We start from the raw sequence: 9,729 nt of genomic DNA, 5'->3' as shown, positions 1-9,729 counted from the left end.
GCCAAGCTGGGTTATTTCTCCAGTGCAGATGCAGCCCAAGTTTGTGGTGCACCTCCACTGTAGAAATAACGCAGGTCGGCTCCACTTTAAGTGCTGCAGTGGCTCCATCCTATGGAATCCTGGGATTTGTAGTTTTACAAAGCCTTTAAGCCTTCTCTGCCAAAGAGTGCTGGTGTGCCTTGTTGTTCTTGTTGTTGTGTGCCATGAGGCGAACTTATCATGTGGTATTTATTTATTTGTGGCAAGTTTCTTCAGGGGGGGGGGTTGCCATGAGGCTCTGAGGCTGAGAGAGTGTGACTGGCCCAAGGTCACCCAGTGTGGGCTTCCATGGCTGAAGTGGGGGGGGGGGGGAAGAATCAAACCCTGGTCTCCCAAACTACATATCCCAGGGTTCTTCTGGATGGAGCCATGGCAGGGGTCAAAGTGTATTACAGTGTTTCTTTCTTGGACTATTATTACAGCACTGAGAAGGCTCCCCTCAATATTCCCTGAGAGGAAGAGCCAGAGTGAGTTTATTCTGACTGAGCCTCTACCCCCCTCAATCTCGCCCCTCCCCTTTGGAAAACGTTCATCTCAGGAGCCAATCAGAAGCGGCGCCTCCCTCCCTCCCTCCCCACTCTCTCTATCTCTCCTCCCTTTCCTCGCGCCTCCTCCTCCTCCTCCTCCTCCTCTCGCGAGATTTGGCTAGTAAACACGTCTCTCGCTAGTCTGTCCTGCTCTGCGTCTGCCCGCCCTCCATTAAGAGGCAGCGGAGGGGAAGGGGACGGACGCTTCTCGCGCTGCGGAGAAGAAGAGGAGGAAGCAGGATTAGACGGCGGAGGAGGAGGAGAGGAGGCTCCCTGAAGTGAGTGTGGCAGCGGAGGGAAAGGAAGGGAAGGAGGACGGACTCACTCTGCTTTGGTGCACCGTCACGCCTCCAGAGATGGAGAAGGAGAGGGACAGGGAGGTCGTCTCCTCCTCCTCCTCCTGAAGCCCTCCTGGCTCTCTGGCCTCCAGACACCCGGGCCCTGGAGGGAGGAGGCCCAAGGCAAGGAGGGAGGAAAGAGCTTCTCTAGGGGCTTCTCTAAGGAGACCCAGACAAGAGAGAGGGAGAGTGTGCATGTTAGACGTGTGCATATATAGTGTGTTTATATGTTAACAGCCTCAAATCATATATATATATATAATATATATACACAGCTATATATCACACACACACATATATATCCCCTACACACACCTGTGTGTGTGTGTATACACACGTATAGTATAGACTTCATTCCTGCACCAAAATGGGAAGCAGTGAAAGGAATATATACATCCCCCCTCTCTCTATATATATGTGTGTGTATATATATGTTTGTATATATGATTGTTACTACCGTATATTTGTACTAACAGATCATATATACAAACATATACGAAAGTCTATATATTCCTCTCGCTGCTTCCCATCTTGGTGCAGGAATGAAGTCTATACTATACGTGTGTATATGTATATGTATATGTATGTATGTATATATATATATATATTACACACACACATATGTATAGTATAGACTTCATCCCTGCACCAAGATGGGAAACAGTGAGAGGAGGGCGAGGGGGGAAATTAGCTGGAATAATACAGGGAGGGAGGCTGCCCTTTTTGCTCTGCAGAGAGGAGCTTTCATATTGTATATGTACTGTGTGTGTGTGTATACATATACACACACACTATATGTATGTATGTAGGATATAAGATAGTGTGTACAGTATATAATGGGAAGGATCCTCTGCAGGGCAAAAAGGGCATCTTCTTCCCTGTATTAATACATATATTAATACACTATGTGTATAATAGTGTATAATGTAAGCAGCAGTGAGAGGAAGGAGGAGAAATTAGATGGAATAACACAGGGAGGGGGATGCTCTTTTTGCTTTGCAGAGAGGAGCCTTCATATTGTATATGTACTCTCTCTCTCTACACACACACTATATATATATAAAATAGTGTATAGTATTTAATATTTAAGATAGTATGCATATAATGGGAAGGATCCTCTCTGCAGAGCAAAAAGGGCTTCTTCTTCCCATACAGTATATGTCTCTGTGTGTGTTTATATATACCTCCAACACACAGTCTCTCTATGTATATAATAGTATATAATATCTGATATGAAAGATCCTCTCTGCAGAGCAGAAAGGGATACCCTCTCTGTATTTTACACACACACACACACACAAACTATATATAATGTTGTTGTTGTGTGCCTTCAAGCCATTTCTGATTTATGATGGCCCTAAGGTGAACCTATGATGGGGTTTTTTATGGCAGGATTCTTTCAGACGGGGTTTGCTATTGCCATCCTCTGAGGCTGAGAGACTATGGCCTGTTACAGACTGCCAAAATAAAGCTGCTTCGGGTCTCTTCGGAGGTATGCAATTTAAATGATGCATGGGTCCTAAGTGTCCAGAGGTCGCACCAAAGCCACACTCCATTCCTAAGCACCGGAGTGCAGCTTTGGTGCTGCTTCTGGATTCTTCGGATGCATGCATCATTTAAACAGCATACCTCCAAAGAGACCTGAAGCAGTTTTATTTTGGCAGTCTGTAACAGGCCTATGACTTGCCCAAGGTCACTCAGTGGGTTTCATAACATATAATATAATATGTATGTAATATGAAGGATTCTCTGCCGATCAAAAAGGGAATCCCCCCCCCCTTCTGCATTTTTCCATCCAATTTTCTCCCTCTTTCTCTCACTCCTTCCCATCTTGGTGCAGGAATGAAGTCTAAGGCTCAGTGGGTGGAAATATGGGTGCTTCCATCCATCTGCAACCTGCATGGGGGATGTCTAAGCTCTGGGAAGGGCCTGCTCTTACCTGAAGAAGTGTAAAGTTAAAGGAAGAGAGCTTTGAGTTACTACAGACATCTGTGTCCCAATGTGGGTGAGATCATTGGAGTCTGCCTAACCTGGTAAAAAAAGGTGGTTGCTGAACTGGGAGCCAGAGGCCCCGTTTTAAAATTTGGCACATGTGCTAAGTCACCTTCGCTTTCACCCTCAAAGCCTCATGGCTGTGCATAAGCAGTTGCTTTGGATTACAAGTGCGTGATGTGCACATTCGAACCAAGTTGTGGTCTCAAAATACGCAGGACTCCCAGTTTTGCCAGTGGGAAGTCTTGAAATGCATTTCTGCAGGTGTGCCTTCCTGCTGACAAGCGAAGGTATAAATATCTTTTGGGCTGCCAGTCTTTTGCACACTTGACTGAAAAGAAGCCCCACTGAGCTCCATGGGATTTATTCCTAAATAAGGATTTATCCTTTTAGGCCTTTTTTGTCTGGCAGTTTCCAAACTTTTTGAGAGGTTTCATATGTTTAAATTGCCCTCATTTCCCCTCCCTAGTACCCACTCTTTAACATCTCCTACTGTATCTTTGTGACCCACACATTTTGTCAAGTGTATGCCTCCCTTTCATTACAGCTTTCGTTACACTTTTTATATTTTCCAGGTGTGATACAAATCTAATGTCTGTTTCAGAAGCGTGTGCTCCTTACTGCTTTAAAGTTTTAAATCTGAAATATTGAGTCTTATTTTAAAAGATAAGGCAGCAAACTAGACAATGTGGTGGTCTTTCAAAGTTAATGGAATGGTTAAACTGGCTTCTTGATTCACTCTGCAGTTTGATCGCCAAATGTGTGCATTGCCAATCAGTTTCAGTTGAGTGAGGGTTAAGAGTGCATAAAAATAGCATGTTTTCAGTCATGCTGTTGAACTCACACTTTGAAAAAGTAAAGCCACCTGTTCCTTTAGGATGAACCCTTCAGATGCACATATTTAACAAAAAGACACATGGAAATGAATGAGTTGGTTTGTTTTCTTGAGAGTTGAGTTAATTTTTAAATGCTCTGAACCCATTGAACCCAGATACTCCATTGTTGTAAAGCATGTGCTGAACTCATATTCATATTCCCTTTTGTACTTGTTCCATATAAAGGTGTAGTTTGCTATACTGGGTTGTTTGTTTTTATCCCAGCTGTCCTGCCGTGATGCAGACTGCAGAAAGTCACTTTCTGTAGTTAGAATCAGGATGTTTGAACTTCTGCATAGATTGTATAGCATACAGGTTGCGGGTGGACATAGAGCATGATATGTGTTGGGTTTTGCTGAGACATGAAGAAAACTGTAAATATGAATTTCATTAAAAGCGTTTGCACCTGTTGCACATCTACTGTAGTATTCATTAACCTGTCAGTGAACTTGGTGGAGACTAGTTAAATATGAAAACATTGCTGTAAGGGGCTTTGTACTTGCGCATGGCATGCAGTCATAGGGGTGTTTTTACTGTGCAATGTTTTTAATGAGATCACTTTGATAATGTGAGACTCTGCTTTTGATGCTGGCGTTTGATGTGTTCATGAATTTCCCCAAAACACCTGCTTTCTATAGTAGAAAGGATATTATTACTGTAAATCAAATATCAGGACATCTTATCTTCCAATTACAGTTTTGGAAACCAGTCCAGAAACAGTGGCGTCTTACTGACTTCCATGAGCTTTCAAACCAAAGATCTTTGCATTATGTAGTAAGGTAAACTGGAAAAACAACAACAATGTAGTCCAGTAATATCCATTCATTTAAAAGATATATGTAATAGCAGCAGCTCTTCTGAATCTATTCTGGCATCTTTTTTTACTGTATTAAGTTAAATGATTCTGGGAAGCAAGGATGAAGCTAACAGACACTTGCTCTCTTGCAGTTACTATTTTGAAGCATAGTGCCACTGGCACAGGGAATGCATTTTGCTTTTGTGGCAAAGCACCAGAAACAGAACTGTCCTCCATAAAGATATCTGATAATATTTTAGTGTTAACTAAGCCATCAAATCTCAAGATAGTGAGAGAAGGTTTTTTTTTTCATGAAATGGGTATGAATCCTGAAGCACAGGTTCAACCACCCTCTTTCAGGAATAAACATCCAATGAAGATCATTGTACATGTACAGTTATTACTGGAATGAAATCAGTAAACACCTTTGGCATTAGGCAGTGCATTCATAAAAGACTTCCAACAGAAGTTGCTTCAACTCTCTTCATGCTGTTTTCTTAAGGTACTGCTTCTGGTGCTTTTATGTTTTCAAATATTCAGCATCTCTGTCATTTAGGGCCACTTACTTTCTGTTCTGTCATTCCAGGAGGGAGTGAAAATGTGATGATGTACTTCCTGAGGGGTGGGGAATGTCATTGTAGTGTGCTCATAGTAACTGTTTTTTCCCCTTTCTTCTAGATTAGGAATTGCCAGTTTTTGTATCCTCAGTGGTTACTCTTGCCTGTAGAACAGTGGTTCCCAACCTTTCTAATGCTGTGACCCTTTAATACAGTTCCTCATGTTGTGGCAACCCCCAACCATACAATTATTTTCATTGCTATATGCAAATATGTGTTTTCAAATGGTCTTAGGTGACTCCTGTGAAAGGGTCATTCTACCCCGAAAGGGGTACCGACCCACAGGTTGGGAACCACTGCTGTAGAAGGAGTTGCTTGGGAGCAGATGTATGGTCAGCCTTGTTAGTAAGTCAACATCCTTTGTCAGTGAGAGGTTGAAAGTTATGTGGTGCATATGCTCAGGTACTTCATGCTAAACTCAAAATGTATTCAGTGTAAGTCAAACTATGGATGGCGGCAGCAGTAGTGGTTCCTGCTGCTTTTGGCAGCCAGATAACATTATTTTGTGTCCAAATCCAGCTTGCAGATTTTTAGTTTGCCTATCTCTGCTGTAGGTTAAACATTCTGATTTGGCTCTTTACATCATCTTAAATTTAGCTTTGTAAGGAAGTTTCAAGCCTTTTCAGAGCCATACATAAAGCTTGTGGTCTGGCTTTACCTGACCTATAATACTGAAGTTGGCTATTGCGTGTTTATATGTTTGTGTGTGTGTGTGTGTGTGTAAGTGAATGTGTGAGATTTTATCCCCCGAACTCATCCCCTCTGTTTTATCCTGTTAATGGGCATGTTTTTATATTCTCTCAAATGCAAAGAGAGGAATTAAAAACGTGAAACAGCTTAATCTGAAAGTATATCCTGAGAGATCTGCAGCAAGCTCATCTGTTAGGACAAAAAGGAATGACTTTAAATGCAATATTCATCACTCGGATGTAAAGAGTAAACTGGTATTATGTAGTAAATTGCTCAGTTTTGTTGATCTTGTGAAGGCTTTTCATATCTTGGATAATGATGACTGGCACAAATCAAACTTCCTATTGAAAACAAAATTATTTAATCATCTCTCACTCCCTGTTCGTTTAGTTTATACATTAAAAGATCTGGTATCAGACGTAATTGCATTACTGCATTCATCAGAGTATGAGTTCTGTAAACTTACTATACCACTAAAGTTCAATCGCCTAAGAAACATTTGTCAGGTTTTCTGAAAAGCATGCTAAATGCATGTTAAAGGAATCTTTTAATTGTACATAAAAAAAGTTAAGATCCAAGACCCTTTTAAAAATCAGATTGTTTGGGGAGAAAATAACAAAGACCTGGGTCATGACTGGTAGTCACTGCCACCTGCATTTCAGTTCTTTACATTTTGGCCTCAGTGTGAAGTGTGTGGGGAGGGTTGGCCTTTCCCAGGGGGAGAGTATCAATTTAGATTGGTCTGGCCCAACTAAGCAAATATGTGTATCCATGGAATCTGAATGCCTTTTGGCAGTTGTGGTGTCCTCCCATCTGCAGAAGCAAGGGAGCAAACAAAAGGGCACTTTTTTGTGAGAGTAACTGAAAACAAAAAGCATAGTCAAGCAAGCAGAGTACCTCAGAGGCTTTACTCCTTCAATTTCTTATATTTGAAATATAGTTATTAACAATCGTATGCCATATTTCTGTCCAGAATATTAAGTCCATGATTATAAAGTTTGAAATTTATCGATAGTGATATTACTGGCTAATGCAATACTGAAGTGGTACCTATATATGAAGAGAATGAGGACAATGTAGTGGTTGATGCTGGAGACTAGGGGTTGATTCTTTGCTCAGCTATGGAAAACCTTGGGTAACCTTGGGCAAGTCACACTCTCAGCTTAGATGAAGGCAAAGGCAAACCCTCTCTGAATAAATCTTGCCAACAAAGCCCTGTGATAGGTTTGCTGTAGGTTGCCACAAGTTGAAAACAATTTGAAGGCACACAACACCAACAACCTATATATGAGGTGCTTGGTGGTTTTCGGCTCCCTGCATGGAAGTTGTTGCTGTGTTCTGAGTTGGGAAGAGTGTTTATGAAACATGGTAATTTAGCTGTCTGTGACAAGTCTTCAGAATAGTTCACAGTATTACAGAAACTGTAAAATTGAGTTTTAAAAGAACTGTTGGTTATAAGTATATCAAAGTGAAAGCAAATGCTCTCAAATTATGCACTCACCTGGCTTTGAGCTAAAGTGCTGCTAGCTGAAGTGCTGCCAAACAAAAGCATGGTGCTGCCGACACTTAGAAGGCTCTGTCAAATACCTAGGCCTTCTTATACTTTGTACAAGTACTGCATCTATAAATATACTGCATCTGGAGCAAGGACACTCCTGATCTTAAAAAGCAGAGTGTCCAATATAGGAGGTGGGTTGGCCCTGAAATGTTGACTGTGTGCTCACATGGTTCCAGGTGAACTTATACTCCTGTGCATTGTGGGACCTTGGGGTTGAAATGAATTTGCAGCCACTCTCCAAACATATACCCTGATATCACAAGGGATGTCCATGTATACTGTATTACTGAATGGACATCTGCATGAAGCTATCTATCATCATGATGACCCACTTGCCATCTGGTTATGTCTTTTGATGCATATGGGATGTGCATAGCCATCTGGTACCGCGGTTGGTTACACAAGCACAATTACTGGCATGCACCTAAAGCTTGAATGATGCTCCAAGACTGAAATTCCATTGGTAGCAGCTCAAACACTGGGCTGAAAAAATGTGTTCAAGCTTTTTTCAGAGTAATTTTAACCAGTTTGGTTAGGATTGCAACCTAATACTGAAAACACATTTTTTCCCTTATAATCTAGAGTAGCCTTCCTCAAGCTCACACTTCCCCCTCCCTCAGTGTGTTAGGCTACAAATCTCATCATGGTCATAAATTATGGCCTTTGGTTGGGTTGATGGGTTGTAGTCCAACCCTTCTGTAGGGTACTAGGTTGGAGAAGGCTGTTCTATAAAAGAGAATCTCCTAGTGAATGAGGTTGTTTTGGGGTGCAATGAACTGACTGGTGAGAAACAATGAGGCCCAATATATAGAGTTCTTCTTTATCAGTAGTTCATTGGGATGGCCTTCCAAGATTGAGCATCTCAGGGCAATAGTTTATAACAGAAAAATGGGAATAAAAATGATCATACTAAAGGTAAATCTAACATTGGCAATCTCTTGACCATGATTAGCAGACAAGAGAAGGACCCTAAAGACACCAGATCCCATCTGATCCTGGAAACTAAGCAAGGTCAGCTCTGGTTAGTATTTGGATGGGAGACCACCAAATACCAGGTTCTGTAGGCTATATTTCAGAGGAAGGAACTGGCAAAACCACCTCTGAATATTCTTGACCTATGAAAACCCCGTTAAAATCCCAATAAATCAACAGAATACACATGCTCTTAACCCAATCCTTTGGAAAAGAAATATAAATATGTATCACGTTTTGTAAGTCAAAAGTTGCACATTGCAGTAACAACACTATATTTAATACAATTTCGGGATGCAGGCAAAGCTTATATGAGAAGATCATTTATAAAATATGGTAAACTGTTGGAGGAGACACAGCATCTAGAAATGAAATTGAAGGAAAATTTTTATTGAAGTTTAACAAAGCTTTAAGCTACTTCAGCAACATTTTGCACTGTTCACAGTTCAAAAAATGAATGCCAAACTTAAACTTAAAAGAATTTCAGATTTGCAAAGAAACCTGGGAAGTGGCTCTCAATAAGTTGAGACAAGGAAATTTATTACAAAGAGCAGTTTGTAACAGACAGTATGAAACTACTAAAAGCCTTTGGAAAATATTACCAAGATTTTTATATGAGAAGAGAAAGTCTCAGATATGGAAGACTTTTTGGATGTACGCAATTAGATAAACAGTATTTGGAACAAAAGCAAAGTTTGAATGGATCCATGACAACTATGGAGCTTGTTAACGCAATTAAAAAGATTAAAGTTGAAAAAGTTCCAAATCCAGATGGACCATTGGCAGTATATTGTAAAAAATTTGAAGATGAGTTACTTCAAATGCTCCGTATGAGGTGTAATGAGTATTAGGAAAATGACCAGGACCAGATTCTTAGAGAAATGCCTATATTACATAAAGAATACGCAGGTGAGACATTAACAAAGAATTACATACCTATTTCATTATTAAACAGTGACTATGGAGTCAAGCAGATGGGCAGATTGGAGTGGCTTCTAGCCTCTCCAGCTATGAGTGACCCCCCACTCAATTGGTGCAGCACCATGGTGACCAGATGCTGAGATCCCAAAGCTAGCTGTTGCCATGGTCCTGAACTGACTGCTAGCAAGGAGCAGCTTTTCCCCCTGCTTTTCTTGTCTGCTTTGGGCCGGCGTAGGCAGCCTAGCCTGGGCATGGCTTCCAGCCACTGCAGACATGTACATCATCTACACACCCTGCCCCCAAAGCGGTTGAAAGCCACTCTTTCCTGCCAATCTGTTTTGGGCCTATAAGATATTTCTTACTATTTGGGCAAACATACTGAGGAAATATATCCATCAAGGACC

General features: G+C 41.2%; 1 protein-coding gene across 2 annotated transcripts in view; it reads left to right on the top strand.

The window, feature by feature from the left end:
- Window positions 1-719: 719 nt before the first annotated feature.
- Window positions 720-9,729, top strand: part of STK38L (serine/threonine kinase 38 like) — a 51,654-nt gene continuing 42,644 nt past the window's right edge. Inside the window, exon 1 of one of the 2 annotated variants that reach the window (XM_089524646.1) lies at window positions 720-844. The gene's annotated coding sequence lies outside the window, so the exon portion shown is untranslated. The remainder of the gene's footprint in view (window positions 845-9,729) is intronic. The other variant, XM_089524644.1, reaches the window with a different exon arrangement.

The sequence above is a fragment of the Sceloporus occidentalis genome, unplaced genomic scaffold, assembly GCF_023333645.1.
Source record: "Sceloporus occidentalis isolate IW3139 unplaced genomic scaffold, rSceOcc1.0.p SCAF_5, whole genome shotgun sequence".
NCBI classification, from domain to species: domain Eukaryota; kingdom Metazoa; phylum Chordata; class Lepidosauria; order Squamata; family Phrynosomatidae; genus Sceloporus; species Sceloporus occidentalis.
Note: the sequence above shows the minus strand (reverse complement) of the source record. Positions and strands in the feature narration are given on the sequence as shown.